This window comes from Macrobrachium nipponense, chromosome 24 (genome assembly GCF_015104395.2).
Source record: "Macrobrachium nipponense isolate FS-2020 chromosome 24, ASM1510439v2, whole genome shotgun sequence".
Taxonomy (NCBI): Eukaryota; Metazoa; Arthropoda; class Malacostraca; order Decapoda; family Palaemonidae; genus Macrobrachium; species Macrobrachium nipponense.
This window is the reverse complement of record NC_061091.1, coordinates 59,356,171-59,376,660: the sequence shown is the minus strand read 5'-3', so window position 1 is coordinate 59,376,660 and position 20,490 is coordinate 59,356,171. Positions and strand designations below refer to the sequence as shown.

The 20,490-nt window shown below is 39.2% G+C and overlaps 1 long non-coding RNA gene across 1 annotated transcript in view; it reads left to right on the top strand.

Moving 5' to 3' along the window:
• LOC135204212 (uncharacterized) overlaps positions 1 to 14,397 on the top strand; it is a 72,062-nt gene extending 57,665 nt beyond the window's left edge. Inside the window, exon 3 of the long non-coding RNA XR_010312133.1 lies at positions 14,050 to 14,397. This is a non-coding gene — a long non-coding RNA (uncharacterized LOC135204212). The remainder of the gene's footprint in view (positions 1 to 14,049) is intronic.
• Positions 14,398 to 20,490: the final 6,093 nt, after the last annotated feature.

The following is a 20,490-nucleotide window of genomic DNA, read 5'->3' as shown; positions in this document are numbered from 1 at the left end:
GTTTGTAATACAAGTTTCTTTATTGTAATATTTTAATTTAAATATTTATTTTTTGTGAAGTTCCTGCATGTTAGTGGGATAATTAATTTAGTATTTTTTCCACAGTTTCTTTTAATTTTTTGCATGGAGATGTTTTAATTTAATTGCTGTTAGAGCCTTGGAAAGTAGGTAAGTATTTTTAATCAAATCCAAGAGCTGTACATATATTATTGGCTGTCTTCTGATGTACTTCACTAATGATGGAATTCTTAGAAACAGAAGAGTTGTGTAGAATTCTTAGAAATAGAAGGTTTGTGTAATTTCCACAGCATCCCAGATGTGATAAACTTTTATTCACAGAGTCATTTTGGAATAATTGACAATGAAATAGGAAAGAGAATCATGGTGTGTACTTGTAAATGTATTAGAAGTTCTTTTGTATTTCTTTCAGTGTATGCATGGACTTTAATCTCTTGAGTGACTGATGGAGCAAAAGGAATGATGCTTTTTGCCTGGTCAGTCTATCATTTGAAATTGGATTTTTGATTTTATAAATGGAGGACAATAAAAAGGAAAAGAATAAGTTTATATATTTTTTCTTTTAGAAAGAGGACTAATTTTTCTTCTTTGCAACAGGCACTCATAATTGAATTGCAGAAAAGCAATTCGCAAACTCATGAGCTTATAATTTGTAAAACAAATCAGGTGATTCTCAAAAACTTGGCATTTTAAGTGAGTTAGGTAATGCAGGTTATTACCATTGCGTTTAGACATAACCAAGATAGAACCTGTAAACCCTCTACTAGGTCATCCATAACACTATCATCATCATCATGAGTTTTTTAAGTCAGCCCTCCTCATTGTGATGTTAGATGAAAATGAGTTCTCTCAGGTTTTATCTGTCTTGTGCTCTTTATGCTTGAATTCCATGAGGTCTAGGTTTTCATCTTTCCCTTTCTCTCTGTGATTTCCTACAAGTTTTCTAGCCCTGTTACATCCATATCCACCACTTTCCTAATGTTATCTTCTCACCTTGCTCAAGCCATGAATCTTACATTCTGTGGTCACACCGTATCAGAATTTCTTGTATTTTACTTGTCAGTGTGCATGATTCTGCTTCATAGAGTACAGACTTTATGTATCCATTGTAAGTCTGCTCCTTTTATTATTGCAACATTTTTAGTTACCATTAGTTTAGTTATCTCTCTCCATTGCATCCATGCTGCAGCTATTCATTCTTAGTGCTCTTTGAGATCCTGTTTCACAATACAATGTGTACCCTAGGTACCAGAAATGCTCTGCGTTTTAAGACCTATCACAAGAGAATTCTCACCTCCTCTGTCGCCTTTATTTGCTCTCATAAACATTTTAGGGATAAAAATTCTTACTCATTGAATGTTTTGTAATGAGCACCTATTGTGAAGCCATTAGTTACATTTGTTGCATATCACAGGGGTCATCTTTCCAACAACAGCTGTATGTTTTCTGTGATTGTACTCTTTCCATTGCTGGTCATGATAAACTGGTAGACTGATTGATTGATTTATTGGGATTATCATCCTCCTAATACCAGCAGCTGAATCCATTCTATAGCTTGGGTTGCTTAGGTTGCAATGTTTGGTAGTGTTAATAATGATTCTCCCAGCCAGTGGGATATTGCATGTGAGAAGAGTAGAAATGTATCTGACTCACTAATCACACACACAGAGGTATGCAGAAGGCCAATGTGAGGTTTTCACTGTAGTTATGAAATATTTACTTTACATTTTTTAATGTACACCAAGCAGTTTTCTTACCATTCTCTTATGTGCTTAAAAAATATGTTCTCTCTTTGTGGGGAAGTGTTATGGGTAGTATATGTTTGCTGAGGATGTAGTGCTAATTTACATGGGACTTGAGAATAATGATTGCTAGGATGAGGAGACCAGATCCCTTCTCTGTATCAAGTTCTCAGTGAATGTTGAAGTACTAATTGGTACATATATTGGCACAAAATATACCAGTATGCCATAGTTTTATGATTTCATCATGTATTTTAAAATACAGTAATTGCATGGCTGTAGGATTTAAATTAGTTGTAGATAAGTTTATTGTTAGAAGAAATCATTTCACTCCCTCTTATAACATTTTTATGATAAATGAGGCATGTTTGGTATCGTTGCTTCCAGAGTGTTTGTCACCTTCACATACAAAATCTATATCAGTTTGTCAATTGGGGTAAATTTCACCATATCCAAGTCTCAGATCATGAAAAGGTTGTGTAGTGTTATGAAATAGACTCTCTTTGTAAAGATTCATTCCCCTGAGGTCTCATAATCCAGGTGCTTTTATTGCAGTTCTTTACATAAAATGGTATACTAAATTGTCTAGAATATTTGCATGTGTATGTGCTGAGATTGCAGATCAATCCTTACAATTAGCATGAAATGTGACTGTCCAGTTTTCAACTATCAGCAAATATCAAGTTTGGTAAACAAACCCTGAAAGATATTGTCTTAAATTTGAATCATCCAATTGTTCAACTTCTAAAGAGTTGTAATATATTAGATAGGATTCTATAAATTCACGAAGAAATGAACTCTTGGGGGCCAGCCCTATGATGCTTAGGAAAAACTTATTTTTCAGGCTCAAGTATGCATTGATGATAGTGATAGTCATCTGTATGCTTATTGACATGGACCTATACATATTTCTCTCTCTCTCTCTCTCTCTCTCTCTCTCTCTCTCTCTCTCTCTCTCTCTCTCTCTCTCTCTCTCTCTCCAACCTTTTGCATGATGATAATGGTGATTGCTTTATGGTGCCTACAATGTCAATGTGGTAAGGCTATGGGATGTGTGGCATTTAGGCAAATTGGTGAGACATCAGGCTAACTAGAACCTTTGACTGGATGTTTGAAGGATCTTCTACAACATAAGAACAAGGATCCAGGTGCTTATCTGACCCATGGTTATTGGGTGAATGCAGAGAGCACAGATAAACATTTACAATCAAACATCTTTAGTTCCAACTTTCAACCAGCAATACATATCAAGTAAAGAAAATTTCTGGGCTCAGCTCGTGTCGGCCTATGAAAGTATCCTTAATATCATTCTTTCTAGGTAAAATTAGCCTAAAATTACCAGAGAAAAACAAAATTAAGAAAATGTCAGTAAAACTGACTCGCTCACTCTTAAAAAGAAGTGTCGGTATGATATAGGGGCGAGTGTGGAACACTACCACGAGACAAACACCAATTAGAGCTTCCCTATCAGAATCCCCCCAAGAGAGAGCTGATACCAACGGGCGATGCAGCCTCTACTACTACTACTAGAGGACGCCACGGACAGCAGCGCCCCTAGCGGTCATCCTTAATTTTTAGCGCTAGCGACAAGTCGCCATTTTCTTGTGCTCGTGCTTTATTGGATTTTATCCGTACTATCTACGATGGAACGCTCTGCAATTGCCACGGCTAAGTTAAGTAACTCATAAGTAATATTTTACCACAGTTTTATCTTCCGGGTACCAGTATTTTCCTCTTAATAGGTCATATACGGTTCCCCGGTTGTCTCGTGGCGGCCATGCCGCCCCGTAAGAATTCCCGGTCCTCCATACTGGGACTTCTATACTTATGGGCTTACTTTATCACGTTCATTGTTTTACATCGAGTTTTAGCCAGTTCAGCCCTCCTACCATTCTCTTAGCTTGGTATTTAGGGCTATTATTATTTTCCGGCCCAGCATCCCGGCTCTTGCTCTACATCGGCTATCGCTGGCTCCGAGTAGGCTGCTGTTTCTTGGAACAGTCTGCCTCCTCCTGGGCTTCTTTCTCTTTTACTAAAAGTGTCTCTTCCACCTTTCAGTGTATATTTTTTATTTAGGGTGTTAGGCTAGCCTAGGTGCTTGTTCCGTGTATTGGTACAGCTTGGTTCACGTGGCCCTACCACGGTTGTGTTGCTCGCGGCCTAGGCCACTTGCGGTCACGTGTTCCATAGCACCTTACCCTGCCCCTTCCCTCCCTTTCTGATATAGGGAGGAGCTGGGGGACCCCTTGGTTGTTATGACAACCTCTATCGCCTTCTCTCATCCTTTCGGAGGTGTCCAGGGGTTCCTCCCAGCGGGGGGGTATAGGGCGACCACTATGAGGTATCGGGTCTCCATGCGGGTAGTTGGTGAGGCGGGGAGGAGTAGGCCATCCCTCCCTCCTTTCTCGCTCCCGCCGTGTTTCGCCGAGACCTTCCTCTCCCCCCTCCCCAGTTGCTCAGCCACCTCCCTTACGATACGAAAGGAGCCTTCCGTCGCAGCCGGGGCACCTTTGGTTATAGGTTACTGGCTCCGCTAGCGGGCGGGGTGGGTACTATGAGTGGTCGGTTGCTTGCCTACTATATCCTTATATCTCTCCCCCGCTACCGGAAGGGAGCTTACCCCTTACCTACGCACTCTTCTAGTAGACGGGCGGAGAGAGGTTGTTTATTATTGTTATTTTAAGGATATACCCTAATTATACGATATTTTACAATGAATTGTGTGTTATTATTATTATTTTTATCAACCATCCCCGCCATTTTCCGTCGTGGTTTCCATTACCACCACTCCTAGTTGGTTGCTTTTTGTGCTTCCGCCATCGGCGGAGCCATAGCCTATATTCCAACCTGGTTACCACACGTATTTTGGCGGGGCTCTGGTTTAATCTAACTTTATCGCTCCGGCACCAGCGAGCATATGTTAGGCTGTAAGTGTTTACTTGGTACTCATGTACTTTTTCACTTACAGGCTACCAACTGCCAGGTCCCAGCTTGTAACGCGACGCTGTTCGACCCCTGTGGACACGATGAATGCAGGTCTCACGCCCCCTGTGCCACGTCGTTCAACGAGACGATCGTCTGGCACCCTGAAGCCTGCGCCATCTGCTACGACCTGGTCGGTCAGCTGGGAGATGGGGTAGTCCATTATAGACTTACTTATCATTTTACTAACAACTTCTAGTCGTAAGTTTGTTAATCCCATTCCACTATTGGCAGCTAATCTCACCTTCTTTCAGGCTACCGGTGTGAGGGAAGTCGCCCTCGCCACCCTGAAAGCGTGGGTGGGCGGCTTCGGGAAGAACGCCGCCAAGGGCCAGCCCTACATTTTGGACAGGAAGCTGGCCGTCCAGATCTTCCCCGCGGGCAAGTCGACGGGTTACGTTGACCCCTTGTCCGCTGCCCCGCTGATAGCCTCCATCCAGCAAGACCTCCAGCAATCATTTGGGGTCGTAGCCTCCCAGGAGTCGGTCCCGGACGTCGCGGCCCTGGACCTTAACCTTGAGCCTATGGCGGTAGGTGGGGAGGATTTGTTGGTTGAGGTAGGTATGTCGGGCGCCCAAGGTCTTTCCTTGGGCGCTCCTGGATCTTCTCCTGTCCCCTCTTCTTCTGCTTCTTTCCAAGGCTTTACGGGATCTGACATCCCTATTCGCCCTCCCGCTCTCTCTGTACCTCCTAAGGAGAAGGGAAAGAGAGAACCGAAGACTCTAGCTAAGTCGACTTCTAGGAAGTCGTCTTCGTCTTCTGCGGCTAAGAAGTCGTCGACTTCATATGCCGATGCGGTGAAGGCAAAGCCGAGCTCTTCTCAATCAAAGAGCTCCAGAAGCAAGGCTTCGAAGGAGAAGGCTCGCGCTCCCGCCGAGTCACTGCCTTCTCCCGCCTCCACTGCTTCCACTCCGGCTACGCCGGTAGGAGTAGCAAGCACCAGCACCTTTGATCCCTCTACTTTCTCAGCAGGGGTGATGGAACAGGTGGGCGTGCTAGTAGGCTCACAAATCTCCGCACTGGGACACGGTTCGAGCAGATGTTTGCGCAATTATCAAACAGTCTGTCTCAATCTGGACAGTCAATCCAGGATCTCTCTAATAGAATGAGAGAAAATGAGGACCGAGTAGCTGGGCTAGCTCAGGCTCCTTCCCCAGTCTCCCCAGCATCTAGCACGGGGATTCTTCAACTCCCGTCATATGACTCCTTGCCAGCTTTCTCTATGGAGAACCCATGGAGAGTAGCTGCCTACGCTCCATTTAAAGACGGAATGATCTCTATCTCGGAGTGTGGAACTCGAAGGATTGAGGACTTCGAGTTTTACCCTCCGGGTTTGACGCAGCCTTTCATCGGATATGCTAGGCTGACGCCAACGGCTCTGACGAGGGAAGACAAGATCTCGAAGGAGTCAGTCCTTTATAGTAGAGATCACGCCCAGCGGGAATGGGTTCACTGCCTTGAGGACTGGGAGTGTACGAACACCAAACTCCAGGCCTACAAGAGTCCCTTCACTATTTTTGCGACGGAAGAGGAGGTTTCTCTTCCGTTCGCCACGAAATTAGTGGAGAAGTCTCTTCAGGCAGTCCTCAAGGATGAGCCCATTCCACAGTTGAGGGAGGCGGAGTCTACTTCTCCGCTCTTCCCGGCCTTCGGAGAATTATGGGAGAACTTGCCAGCTACGTTCACGCTGGGTAAACTCAAACCGGACTGCGCCATGGACCAGTTCGGTGAGAAACTACCTAGGCTGCCGGATTCCCTAATCCAGGCAGAGTTCGATGCGCGAACTAGGTTTGGCAGGTCCCTCAATTCCCTCATCATCACAGAAATGGCTGCCCTTTCGTACGCTACGGAACCGCTGTTCAAGATTCTAGCGAAATCTCAGTTTCAGACGGTTCTAACGGACGCTTTTGACTTCTTCCAGGCTAGGAGGAACTGCTGGAAGCATGTCTTACAAGAGTGCACCATCAGGCATGAGCCTAATAGACTCTTGGCTGCAAGCATGTGGGGAGCGGATCTCTTCCCAGAGTCCGCGGTGAACGAGGTACACCACGAAGCTGCTAGACTCAACCAGAGCCTTAGAGCTAGGTGGGGTATTTCCTCAAAGAGGAAACAGGAATCCGTTCCCACTGCTGGCAAGAAACCAAAGAAGGCTGGTAAGAGGTTCCAGCCATATAAAAAAACTCCAGCAACAGCAGCAATTTGTGCAGGCAGTCCCAGTTACCCAACAGGGACAACCTTCCACCTCTAAGCAGAACCAACCTATCCTCCTGGTGCCCCAGCAATCTCAAACCATCACTTTCCTACGCTATCTCACCGGCCTTCAACCCTGCATATGAGGCTCAAGGCTACTCTCAACCGAGAGGTAGGGCGAGAGGTTACTTTCGTCAGCGTGGCGCAGGAAGGGGTACGAGGAGTAGACAGTTCAGAGGAGGGCGTGGTGGCCAACCCGCCCATCAGCAATGAGGCTCCCCAGGTAGGAGGGAGGCTGTTCCTCTTCCGCCACAGGTGGGGGTTCAGCAATTGGGCACAGAGCATAGTGTCCAAAGGATTAGGCTGGAGTTGGATCAAAGATCCTCCTCCAATCAAATCATTTCATCAGATACCGTCAAAGGAATTGATAGATTACGCGGAAGAACTCCTTCAGAAAGGAGCTATTGCGAGAGTCAAACATCTGAAAATTTCAAGTCGCTTATTCAGCGTGCCAAAGAAAGGCTCAACAAAAAGAAGGGTAATCTTAGACTTGTCAAAGCTAAACTCTTTCATTCACTGCGACAAGTTCAAGATGCTTACCCTCTCGCAAGTAAGGACCTTACTTCCGCGTGGAGCCGTCACATGCTCCATCGATCTTACAGACGCATACTATCATATCCCTATAGCAGGCACTTCCGCCCATTCCTAGGATTCAGGCTAGGAAATCAGACATTCTCATTCAAAGTGATGCCCTTCGGTCTGAATGTAGCCCCCAGGGTATTCACAAAGATAGCAGAAGTGGTTGTACAACAATTGAGAGCTCAGGGAATCATGGTAGCGGCATACCTCGACGATTGGTTGATCTGGGCACCAACAGTCGAGGAATGTCTCAAAGCTACCAAAAAGGTAGTTCACTTTCTGGAACATCTGGGGTTCCAGATAAACAAAACGAAATCCAGACTTACTCCGGAATCTCGTTTTCAGTGGCTAGGAATCCAATGGGATTTGTCTTCCCACAATCTATCAATTCCAGTGGTCAAACGGAAGGAAATAGCAAAATCTGTCAGGCAATTTCTCAAATGCAAACAAACGTCAAGAAGAAACCAGGAGAGAATCCTAGGGTCTCTTCAGTTTGCTTCGGTAACAGATATCCTTCTGAAAGCAAGGCTGAAAGATATAAATCGAATTTGGCGGTCAAAAGCAAACTCCAAATATCGAGACAAGTTGTCAGTAATTCCTCAGATCCTCCGCAACCAACTACGGCCTTGGTCAAAAGTAAAGAACTTAGCCAAGAAAATACCCCTTCAATATCCCCTCCCAGTGTTAACCATTCACACGGATGCATCCCTGTCCGGGTGGGGGGGATACTCTCAGTTCAAACAGGTTCAGGGGACTTGGTCAGTTCAATTTCGCCAGCTCCACATAAACGTGTTGGAAGCAATGGCAGTATTTCTTACTCTGAAGAGACTGCTTCCCCCGAAGAAGTCTCATCTAAGGCTAGTTTTGGACAGTGCAGTGGTAGTTCATTGCATCAACAGGGGAGGGTCCAAATCCAAGCATGTGAACCATGTCATGATAGCCATCTTTGCATTAGCAAACAAACACAAATGGCATCTGTCTGCCACTCACCTGGCAGGAGTAAGAAATGTGATAGCAGACGCCCTGTCCCGGTCAGTTCCTCTGGAATCAGAGTGGTCTCTGGACGTCGGTCCATTCCAGTGGGTAAGCCGGAGAGTCCCAGGTCTCCAAGTGGATCTCTTCGCCTCACAAGCGAACCACAAGCTCCCTTGCTATGTGGCCCCCAACCTGGACCCTCTGGCTTATGCCACGGACGCCCTGTCGTTGGATTGGAATCAGTGGAGGAGAATTTATGTTTTTCCTCCAGTGAATCTTCTCTTGAAAGTCCTAGACAAACTAAGGTCTTTCAAAGGGATAGTAGCTCTGATTGCACCGGACTGGCCCAAGAGCAACTGGTATCCTCTTCTTTTGGAATTGGGTCTCCGACCTCAACGGATCCCCAATCCCAAACTATCACAATCGGTACAAATGAGGACTGTGTTCGCTTCCTCAGGAACTCTCCAGACCCTAACTTTATGGACTTCATGAAGTTTGCGGCTAATAAAGATGCTGACATTGATCCACAGAATATTCTCTTCCTAGAATCAGATAAGAGAGAGTCAACCATTAGACAATATGACTCAGCTGTTAAAAAATTAGCATCTTTCTTGAGAGAATCGAACACTACAACCATGACAGTTAATTTGGCTATATCCTTTTTCAGATCCTTGTTTGAAAAAGGTTTAGCAGCTAGCACGATTACCACGCATAAATCGGCTTTGAAGAAAATCTTTCAAGTAGGTTTTCAGATAGATTTGACTGAATCTTATTTCACATCTATCCCTAAAGCCTGTGCTAGACTTAGGACCTTCTCAGAGGCCTACTACAGTTTCATGGTCTTAAATGATGTCCTCAAACTAGCTTCAGATACTGACAACTCATCTTGTACATTCATAATGCTCCTGAGGAAGACATTATTCTTATTAAGCCTAGCCTCAGGAGCTAGAATTTCAGAACTGTCGGCTCTATCCAGGGATGCGGGTCATGTGGAATTCCTCCCATCAGGAGAAGTTCTACTTGCTCCGGATCGTAGCTTTTTAGCCAAAAAATGAAGATCCTCTTGCAAGGTGGGCTCTTGGAAGGTTATCCCACTTCCACAGGATCCTTCTCTCTGCCCAGTATCAACTCTTAGAGCCTTTCTATCTCGTACTTCTTCTAGATCCTCAGGTGCTCTCTTCATGAGAGAAAAAGGTGGTACTTTATCAGTTAAAGGCATTAGACAGCAAATCCTTTACTTCATTAAACAAGCCAACCCTGAGTCATTCCCAAAAGCACATGATATCAGGGGAGTAGCCACCTCAATTAATTATTTTCAAATATGAACTTTGAGGATCTTAGAAAGTATACTGGATGGAAATCCCCGACAGTCTTTAAACGGCATTATTTAAAGTCCTTGGAATCTTTAAAGTTTTCAGCAGTAGCAGCGGGAAACATAGTTTCCCTGATACTGTTTAGTAGTTGTAGTATAGATCCAGGTCTCCTTTCTACCTACATCAGCCAACATGCCTCACCCTATCGTCAGGCTACTCAAACATCATAGCCTTAGCCGTTGTATCATATAGTGGATTGTCCCTTATTTTTTTGCTAGGGACATCCACACTTGTACTGATAATGTACTTCAGTGTACCCTACCCTTATTTTTATGCTAGGGAGTAGGACACAATATGTTTGTATATATTCACCATTTTGTATTTGTGATGAACTTCAGTCACAAGTGTTTGTATATATTTTTGGAATATTTGTATTAATGATGGATATTCAGTGTACCTACCCTTATTTTTCTGCTAGGGTAGGACACATGAGTTTGTACATTTTGTAATTTTGTTAAGTAAATCTCCTTTTTTCCTTATTTTACATGCATCTCTGTAATTTACTGTAATTACCATTTAAGTACCTTAAGATTACTAACGTTCTATTATTTGCTGTTTATTATAAGTTAGTTTAAGTGCTTAATTTTGTATGCGTAATTGATTTAGTTATATTTATATCCATCATTTTTTAACTGTTTTTCATTGTTCCCTTTTTCCCATCTTGTCTGTTTCTCTGGTACTCTTTCATAGGCCGACACGAGCTGAGCCCAGAAAAGGGATTTTGACGGAGGAAAAATCTATTTCTGGGTGATTGGCTCGTGTCGCCCTATGAAACCCCCCCCCCCCCTTTTTTATGGTTTCTTTTCCCCCCCTTGCAGGACAAGATGTATTTCACTGTTTTAATTAAGGATGACCGCTAGGGGCGCTGCTGTCCGTGGCGTCCTCTAGTAGTAGTAGTAGAGGCTGCATCGCCCGTTGGTATCAGCTCTCTCTTGGGGGGATTCTGATAGGGAATCTCTAATTGGTGTTTGTCTCGTGGTAGTGTTCCACACTCGCCCCTATATCATACCGACACTTCTTTTTAAGAGTGAGCGAGTCAGTTTTACTGACATTTTTCTTAATTTTGTTTTTCTCTGGTAATTTTAGGCTAATTTTACCTAGAAAGAATGATATTAAGGATACTTTCATAGGGCGACACGAGCCAATCACCCAGAAATAGATTTTTCCTCCGTCAAAATCCCTTTTTTCAGACTTTATCCAAATATATTTCTGAGGAGTTATAATATGTTATGATAAATAAAGTTGATATATTTCATGAAAAAATAACATTTTGGGCCAGTCTTGTGGGAGTTAAGAATGTTATTAAGTGGTCTGGTTAATCTATTTATCACAGGAAAGGTATCATCAATTTTTTTCTTAGGATCATCCCCTACAGGCCAGCTCTGTAAGTTAAAAATTTTAGTTCTGAGGTCTGCCTGTACTTTTATAGCTAACATTCTTTTGGAAATTTCATTTTGTTAAAATTTTGAACGGCCAGTGAACATTATTCTTATAGGTAAATGCTTGTGATTTTAGAAATTAAGAGTGCCAGTGTTGCCATCTTAGCATCTATGTTACTGTATTTGTTACTGAAAGGTAATATATTTGAGTGTGCTTCTCTTGTCAGAATAACTTTATGAGTATAGATTCACTTGGTGGTTGTGTTGTTTTGTTGCAGAATTGTTTTGTATTGCTCATAAGAGTAATGAGGTTGTTAAAGCATCTTAACATTTTAGTATCAGTGTCAAAGGAAACCTATGGAGTAGGGAGAAACAGAAATGTAAAATACAGCATGTACTATACAAGGGAAAGAAGGAAGGCATACCAGGTACACAATCACTTAAGAAAGAGTGCTCTATAAAAAATATGCTGTACAGTATGTCTAGTTGAACTAAAGATCAGGTGGTGGTTTAAAAACTTATTATGATGATTCGACCTTCCAAACAAAATGCAAACAGCTCATAGTGGGTCTTATTAATTTAATTTGGAAAGAGGTCTTCTTATATTGCACATATCAACAATAATAATGATAATAGTAACACCTCAACTTAAAATATAGATGCTTTGCAGATCTGGATTTCTGCTAAGTTGAAAAGTAATATGTTGAATAGCAAAGCCAATACTATATTATAGACTGCACTTGAATATTTCCTAGACATCCTATACCATAAAAAGTATGTTAAATAACAAAGTCAATACTATATTATAGACGGCACCTTAATATTTTCTAGACATCCTACAGCAATTCCACATAGTTTGTGCTCTACAAATTAACATTTAATTTGAGACATTTAACTAAAATTATTTGTACTACCATCTAAAATGATGACATAGTAAAATCTCATCACAATAATGTAGCAGATAAGTACAAAAGTTTAAGTTGGGGTTTGTTATCTTGAGGTGGTTGTACAGGTAGTATAAAATCTTAATTGGTAGGACCCATTGTGCAATGTGAGAAAAAGGATTTTGACGTAGGAAAAATCTATTTCTGGGCGATGGGTTCGTGTCGCCCAGTGAAATAATCCTTAAGTTCATTATTTCTAAGGTAAATGAGCTAACAAATACCAGAGAAAAATAAATTCAAGAAGATGTCAGTATAACTGACTCGCTCACCCAAAATAAAAGAAGGGTGTCGGTATGGTATCTGGGGCGAGTGAGACCACTACCACGAACTTCTTGCCATTTAAAATTCTCCTACATCAAAATCCCCCATCTGAGAGAGCCGACCCACAGGCCGATCCTTCTACTTCTTCTTTCCAGGGCTTTACGGGTTCTGAGATCCCGCATAGTGCCTCCGCTGCTTCTGTGATCCCGAAATTCGAAGGGACCGCAGCGACACGAACTGAGCCCAGAAATGTAATTCTGTTATTAGACCTTTGCTATGTGAACTGTAATCTGTGTAATCTTAGATGTTTTATACTTTGGTTTGATTAAATGAATTAATAACAATAATGATATTACTGTATGCAACAGGGAATCCGGCAATTAAAAAATGTTTCAATATTGAAGTAGATTGTGCTTGAATTTTAGGATATTTTTTACGTCTTCACCAGGTACATACATAATTGCTGTCCAGGTCATTAAGGGTAATTTGTATGTAATACAGCTGTTCCCTAGATTCTAATACTATAGTGTATTCTAAGCCATAGATTTACTAATAACTGTATCTAATGTAGCCAGTTGGTTATTTATCAAATTATATACAGTGTAGAACAGTACAATAAAGTACACCCTTTTTAGTGCACAATACTGTATGTAATATCGATATAGGGTCAGAGAGAGAGAGGGAAGAATTCACATAGTGTACCTGTACTATGATGCTACATCATACATTGATAGTAGTTTATTTTTTCATATAGTATATACTGTAAGCTATTGAGTACATAAAGAAAACCATTCTATTAATAAAGCACTTTCGTCATTATAACAATGCTACTCACCTTATGCACTTACAAGGGTATGTTGATTTGTATCCTCTTCCATTTAAGTCTTTCTCATGATGACTCCCATTGAACAATGATGCAAATGTGAAGACACATACACACACAAACAAATGTGAGTTAACTGCGCAGGATTATTATGGTTTATTCCATAAATGGAAGTGTATCATCAGGATCTGTATCATATTCATCAGTAGCTACATTCATTATAGGAACAGGAATAGGAGTGGCTGGTCTTGAAGGTCTGTTTGACATTGTTTCATTTGCGTTTCTCTAGAAATTGATTTATTTGGTGTAACTACTCATACAGTGCCACAACACAAGCTTACTTTACATAACTTAACAAATGAATTAAGTCCATTCACTGCTGTCATTGACTAAATCTTGAATGCTCCTAGGTTCATATTTTCTAACTCTTCCAAAACCAGTCTATGTCAAAGTTGCACTTTTTTTCATTACTTCTGTGATAGGCCCCGTGGTAAATCTGGTAAGTTCACCAATACTTTCTTGCCAAAATTCTTCCAGCATGAGTGTATTGTTCCAGGCATGATAGCTTTCATGGCTTTTTCAATATTTATAGCTCCAACAAATGTATCAAGTTTCAGTCATTGTCTTCTAGTGGGATTGTCTTCCATAGAATGAACAATTGTCTCCATGGTTACCAAGTATAAAGGGCATTAGGTCATTAATTCATTCCTTATTACCTTACAGATATGGAGGCTGGATTTGGGGCATTGTTTTGGAGGGCAAGTAGATGACTTTCCTGCCTTTAGTTTGTAACTCATGGGATTCTAGGTGGCCAGGGCCATTGCTCAGTAAGACCTTAAAAAGCAGTCATTCAATGGTGAGGCATCTTGGGACTTCTGGAAGACTTTTCAAGGCTCAGGGATTAGTAGCTTTATAAAACTGATTGTACCTAATCATAAAACTAACAATAATAGTACTAAACTGCTGCATCAGTCTTTCTTTTCATGACTTGAAATCTGGTGTTCAACTCTTCTTGGCTAATGAATTTGGCATTTTTTCCAGAACAGAATTTTTTGTGGGTATTAAGTACTTGCTCCAATAAATATTCTTGCTCCTGTATAAGTTTCTTGATGGAGTTCAGAAACTGCTAAGCTGCCTCACAGTCAGTGTAAGCTGCTTCTATTATCTCCACATTTGGAGTCCAAACCTCCTCTTGAAATTGTTAATCCATCTTATACTGGCTCTGAAGTCCGTAGAGCTAGATGTTTTTCTATATTTTGCTGTATGGGTTCATATAAGGATAGTGTTACCTTCCTAAAATCAAATTGAAGTCTACTGCAATGCTTTTCTTCCAGTTTTGCACCCACAGAAAAGTAGCTTTTTTCACAGGAGAGATAGAGAGGTGTTTCACATGTGATGAAGTTTTTATGCACTTCCTAGAGTAATTGGGTGTACGTAGTTGCAGCAGTAGCTGCATGGATACGTGTTTCCCTGTTAAGTGCATACCTCGGAGTTGACTTGTTGATGTCTTAATAGCGGGCAACTGCCATTGTGACATCTACTTGGAAAATCTACAATTCAGTTTTATTTTGCAGGGCCTTCAATTTGTTTTGTCCCTTTGGAACACTTTTAGCAGCATTAGGAGTGTTACATAGGGTCTTGATTATATTCTAATTTTACTGTTATTTCACTAAAGATATGAGGGCCAAGAAAACTAGTGATCATTGCATGAGACAAACATGGAGGTAAAGCTGGGAGTTGAAACAAAGATGCTTGCTTCCATATCTTGCAAAAAATGTCAACATGGATATTCAGTAAAGTTGTGCAATTATTCTTGTTTGTAAGTGAAAAAATATCTCAAATATTTATCATGTGAGTTCTAGTTTCCTCTACATTACCAGCCCTAAATGCATTGTTTAAATTTTCTGAGTACAAAAAATATTGCATTTGATTTGTATTGTGAGAATATGACTTAATTTTTACTTGTAATTAATTTTTGTATACAGTATTGTACTGTACTTTAATGATAAGATAAATGTGTACAGTATACGTACTATATATATTTTATGTATGTATGGTAAATTACAGATGAAAATTCTGTGAAAAATCAAATCAGTGATCCTAAAATCTTCAAGGGTCAGCTGTGCTGTGCATAATGATAATTGGAACAGTGTTTGCATTGTTTCATACCTTGGTTGCAAGTAGATGGGGTCGTTGTGTAACTAATGGGATATTTTGTGAAAGTACTGGTAATTTACTTCCTTTGAGAGATCCAAAGAATTAGTCTGCAAACAAAATCCAAATCAGTCATGTCAAGACATGTCTAGTGGATTATAAAATCATCGGATTTAAACAGCTATAAAGTATGTAACCTTGAAAATACTCAGAACTCCGACTCTTTGATGCATTTTTATCCAACAGTTCTGCATATTGCACTTGCTTAGATCTTCATGAAATCTTTCATGAAGATCTCATGAATGAGTTCATAAACATAAGTACAGTATCTTTTTGTTGCTAGTTTTAAAAATTGTTTTGATTCTTAAGCATTACTGGTTTACAAAGGTTGAGTAATATGTGTGAGACAGAGTAACTAGAACATATTGCAAACACGAAACAGGTGAATACTATCACATCATTTAAATTTCATTTTAGATTTGACAAAAACCTTCTTAAACTTGACAAGAAAAAATCCATGGCTAGGGAAAGTGCTCCAGTCATAGTCTCTTATTGTTTGAAGAGTTGTAGTATTGGAATTTATGAATGTTTGCAATAGCTTTTGAACAGGTTCAGATGTTTGATTCTGTGGTGTACTACAGCAATTGTAAAAATGTGTGCAAAAGAAAGCTTAATAAATTGTATGGCCAGGCTATGCTCAAGTCATGCTTGACTAAGGGCAAGTAGGAAATCCTTTCTATTGCTTGATGTGGGTAGATAATACAAAATTGAAGAGTTATAGACACATTTCCATATCATTTTTAAGACTGGTGGTATTGAGAAAACCTTGATATCCATGATTGTTAATGAATGAGCAATTTGGAATTGTGAGGTTTGTAGAATGATAACTACTTAACTAGACTGCCATAACCTTGATATATACTTGGTATTCATGCATTTATCTTGATGAATTATAAGTATTATAGTATGCACTATCTGCAAAATGGAGATCCATATTATGACCTGACTTTCATTTTATTGACTACCCATGGAGAATGCAGACCTTGGTTAGAAATGAGTACCAAAGCTTCTTAATCTTAATTGGTAATGTTTAAAAAAATTAATGCTTTCATAAAAATTTATTTTGACTGGCTTCAAGCAGAAATGGCTGATTAATGCCTTGAAATACTTGGACAGGTGTATGAAACATTAAACTTCAAGCTATGTTTTCAGGCTAGCCCAGCCTAAAGTTTCATAGTATCATAGAAGAATGCAAGAGAAAGGTCCCCACTGAACGCCAAATTATCATAATTCCAAAACAGTATTCCAGCCAGGAATGGCATTCTTTCAATCTTCCTAGCGAATTGATAAATGTACCGCATAAGGAGAAATTAATAGCAAGTCGTAGTTTGAAAACTGAAAGTATATGTTGAAGCTATTGGGTCGTGAAAAATAGTTTTAGTGTTTTTAGTTTTGCATTAGTATTAACATTTGTGAGGTTCCAAACATTATTGTTTATGTGGGCGACTTTTACCAAAACTGAGGTAACTATGCTCAACACTGAATGCATTCAATTTCTGCAAGGTGAAATTTTAGTTATTACCAGGAGCCGGTTACATTGACATCTCCGATCATAGAATGTATCGATGATTCTTGCCAATATGGCTTTAACTCTTAAAAGGAAGTGTTGTTTAGAAAAGTATGTACCCATCTATTACATAATAAAATAGTCGTATTGCAGTACTGAAAATTGCATAAAGTACAATTCTTTGGTTATAATTTACAGCAACCGTAGTTACTTAAAGTGCCATAAATTTAACCGTCACACACGAAGACTTATCTCGTTGGTTTATTTAAATTGCATCTAGACATAACACGAAAAGACATTTAGGTTACGATAATCAGAAGATGGCGGAAATTATGTTTACTGGACCTAAGCAAAAACGTTTGATTTACAAGATGCTAGATTTAAAATGGATTGGTGAACAAATCCAAAGGTTTCGTTGATAAAAATCGCCGCGGGATACGGGCTTAGATCGGCCTGGAAAGGTTTGCGCACAAAGTTATCACAACGCTTTATGTATATAGAAGTATTATACTACAAAGATAATTTATTTACAAGGAAAGTTGGTATATGAACGTAATTGGTGCTGCTGTGGCTTGTTTTCTACAACGTAAAAATTCAATTTTGGCTTATCTACGGTCAAAATATCTACAACGTACAAAATCAATTATTCACCAGTTTTGTCTGAATAAAACATGTTTTTATTTTTTATTATAGCTTATATATATCACAGAAAGAAAAATAAAATTGAAATATAAAAATTCGTTTATTTTCATTTTAGTCTAATATTTACATTATACTATAGTATACAAACTATCTTAGAGAACTAGTTAAAATGAAGAATTTAAAACCAACTACCGAATGAAATATTTAAGATAAATATAGAAGCCAGAACTGGTTTGTTTTTTAACCAAGCAGCAATCTATCTAGTTAACTAATAGGTAGTGAGTTAGATTGTTACAAACTCCACAACTTGCATTACTTTGGACATTAGGTAGCAATATAGCTTGTTACTTAGGAAATTAGGTAGTTATTGTTATAACAAACGTCACAACAAGCCTTTTTTGAATTGTAGATCGCATACCTGTGTAGTTTCGTGACGTGTAGATAACCAGCCAAGCAGCAGCAAAAACTTAATTTTCGCCATTGCAAGCTTATTTAAGTTTCCCATATAATGAGATTTTCTTTTACACGTTTATATTACGTTTTCTCTGCATGTCAAAGCATAAGCCTAACTATATCAAAATTATACTTTCATTGAAATCTGTATTGAAGTTGAAGCAATTGCTATTTTTTCTAATAAAAAACGATGTCTTAAGAATTTTAATTAAAAGTAAGCCTTTGTTCCCAATGAAAAGGTTCCTTGGCTGAATGGTTGCAGAATTTACGTAAATATTTCTTTAAATAAAGCTGACATCAAAAGTTTATCAAGATGTTTACTGTTACAAAAATAATTGTAAATTGTCACATTTTAGTTGCAAGAGGTTGTATAAATGTGTATGTCTTTGCATGTATATTAAAATACACTAATATATTATACACCTCGGTGGTCGCGGGTTCGATTCTCGGCCATTCCATTGAGGAGTGAGACATGTGTATTTCTGGTGATAGAAGTTCACTCTCGACGTGGTTCGGAAGTCACGTAAACCCATTGGTCCCGTTGCTGAATAACCACTGGTTCCATGCAACGTAAAAGCACCATACACAAACATAACTAATATATTATAATACGTTATATACGTATGTGCCCATAAAAACGGCAAAATATAGAACAGAGACTTTCTATATTTTGGCGTTTTTATGGGCTCCTTTTATTAGATGGAATTCTCATGTAACAGAACATTTTTTCCAGTCACACATACACACACATATGTGTGTGTGTGACCTCTTGTGAACACATGCAAGTCTGTTTCTCGAAATGACCGCATTTTTTATTCTCCGCGTTAATAAATTTATATTTTTTATGTCAAATTTTTAGACTTAACTGTTGACATACGGTAGGAAATATTATGACAATGATCCTTGGGAAAATATCTTCGGAAAGGGACCGCGTGTATAAAATTTCTTACAAAGCCTTTCACCAAAGCACAAAGTTTTCAGCCAATTAAAGAAGTTAGAAATGTTTGTATGAAATCTGTGTCATTGATGTCATACCTAAACATCTGTAGCTATACCTGAGTATGGCAGTTGCCTCAGTTTTCACAGACTGCATATTTCGTGATTCCCATTTATTTCTAAGCATTTGTTTTCATATATATAATAGATATATATCTATAATATATATATATATATCATATATATATATATATACTCACTATACACACAGTGCACAATAGCTCATGTAATGTCACTTGCCATGCCCTCACGTGCGGTCCACTTTTGAGGACAAATACTTTCTTTTCAATAATTTTATAGTTTTGAAGTGAATTGTTAGAAACCTGTTTTATTTTATTTATTTTGTTAAAGTGTAGATCGTGTATGGGGCGTCTCAGTTATTGTCTAGGTGTTAAATTTGTTAGGGTGGGTGTGGAGATGGTTTACCTGGTGTTATCTGGTGAGTGGGGATGTCTAACCTGGGACTCAGGCGGATATTCATATCAGGAAGAAAAGCGGTCTTACAATGGAAGTGCTTGTATATTACGGTGCAGAAAACCCCACAGACTTAAATTGAAAGTGTTTGTTACTATATATAATATTTTTATATATAGTTTTATATATATATATATATCTATATATATATATATATATATAGTGTATGTGATGTCTATGTGACATTGTAAAGAAAAGCAAAACTCGCAAAGCTGCCAACTATTGTTCAGAATTGGAATTTTATTATATTCAACTAAGTGCAGCCATGATTCGAGAAAATATCTTTATGCATTGCAGTTAACTGTACGAATTGACAAATGAACACACTAGAATTATTTTATGCTGTAAAGACGTGCGCTTGTAACTGCAGAGAAGGCTTTTGTGGAATGAATTGTACAGTCCCCACACACACACACACACCCCCACACGTTTTTTTTTTTTTTTTTTTTTTTTTTTTTTAATACAAGTTACCAAACTATCGTGTATTGACTTTCAACCTAAACCGGCCGATGTAGTCTTAAGACGAACATACACTTCTGGATAAAAAAGAATGCAGTTTTAAACAATATGTAAAAAAGCAACAGTTTTTATTATGTATTTTATTTTCGTGGTTAATAAAAACTTCTATATCTTAAAATCGTGCTGGCAAAGCCTTTCAAACTAGTACTGATAACCCAGAAGTTATTTGCAGTTACGGACGGATCTAACACATCTGTGAGTCTTGACTAACAGGGACGTGGAGTTTTGTTTTCTTTTATAAATAACAAACTTTCTGTGAGCGTTTTTGCTCAGAGTAGTTTGAATGAGGGATATATATTATATATATATATATATATATATATATATATATATATATTTATATATATACTATATATATA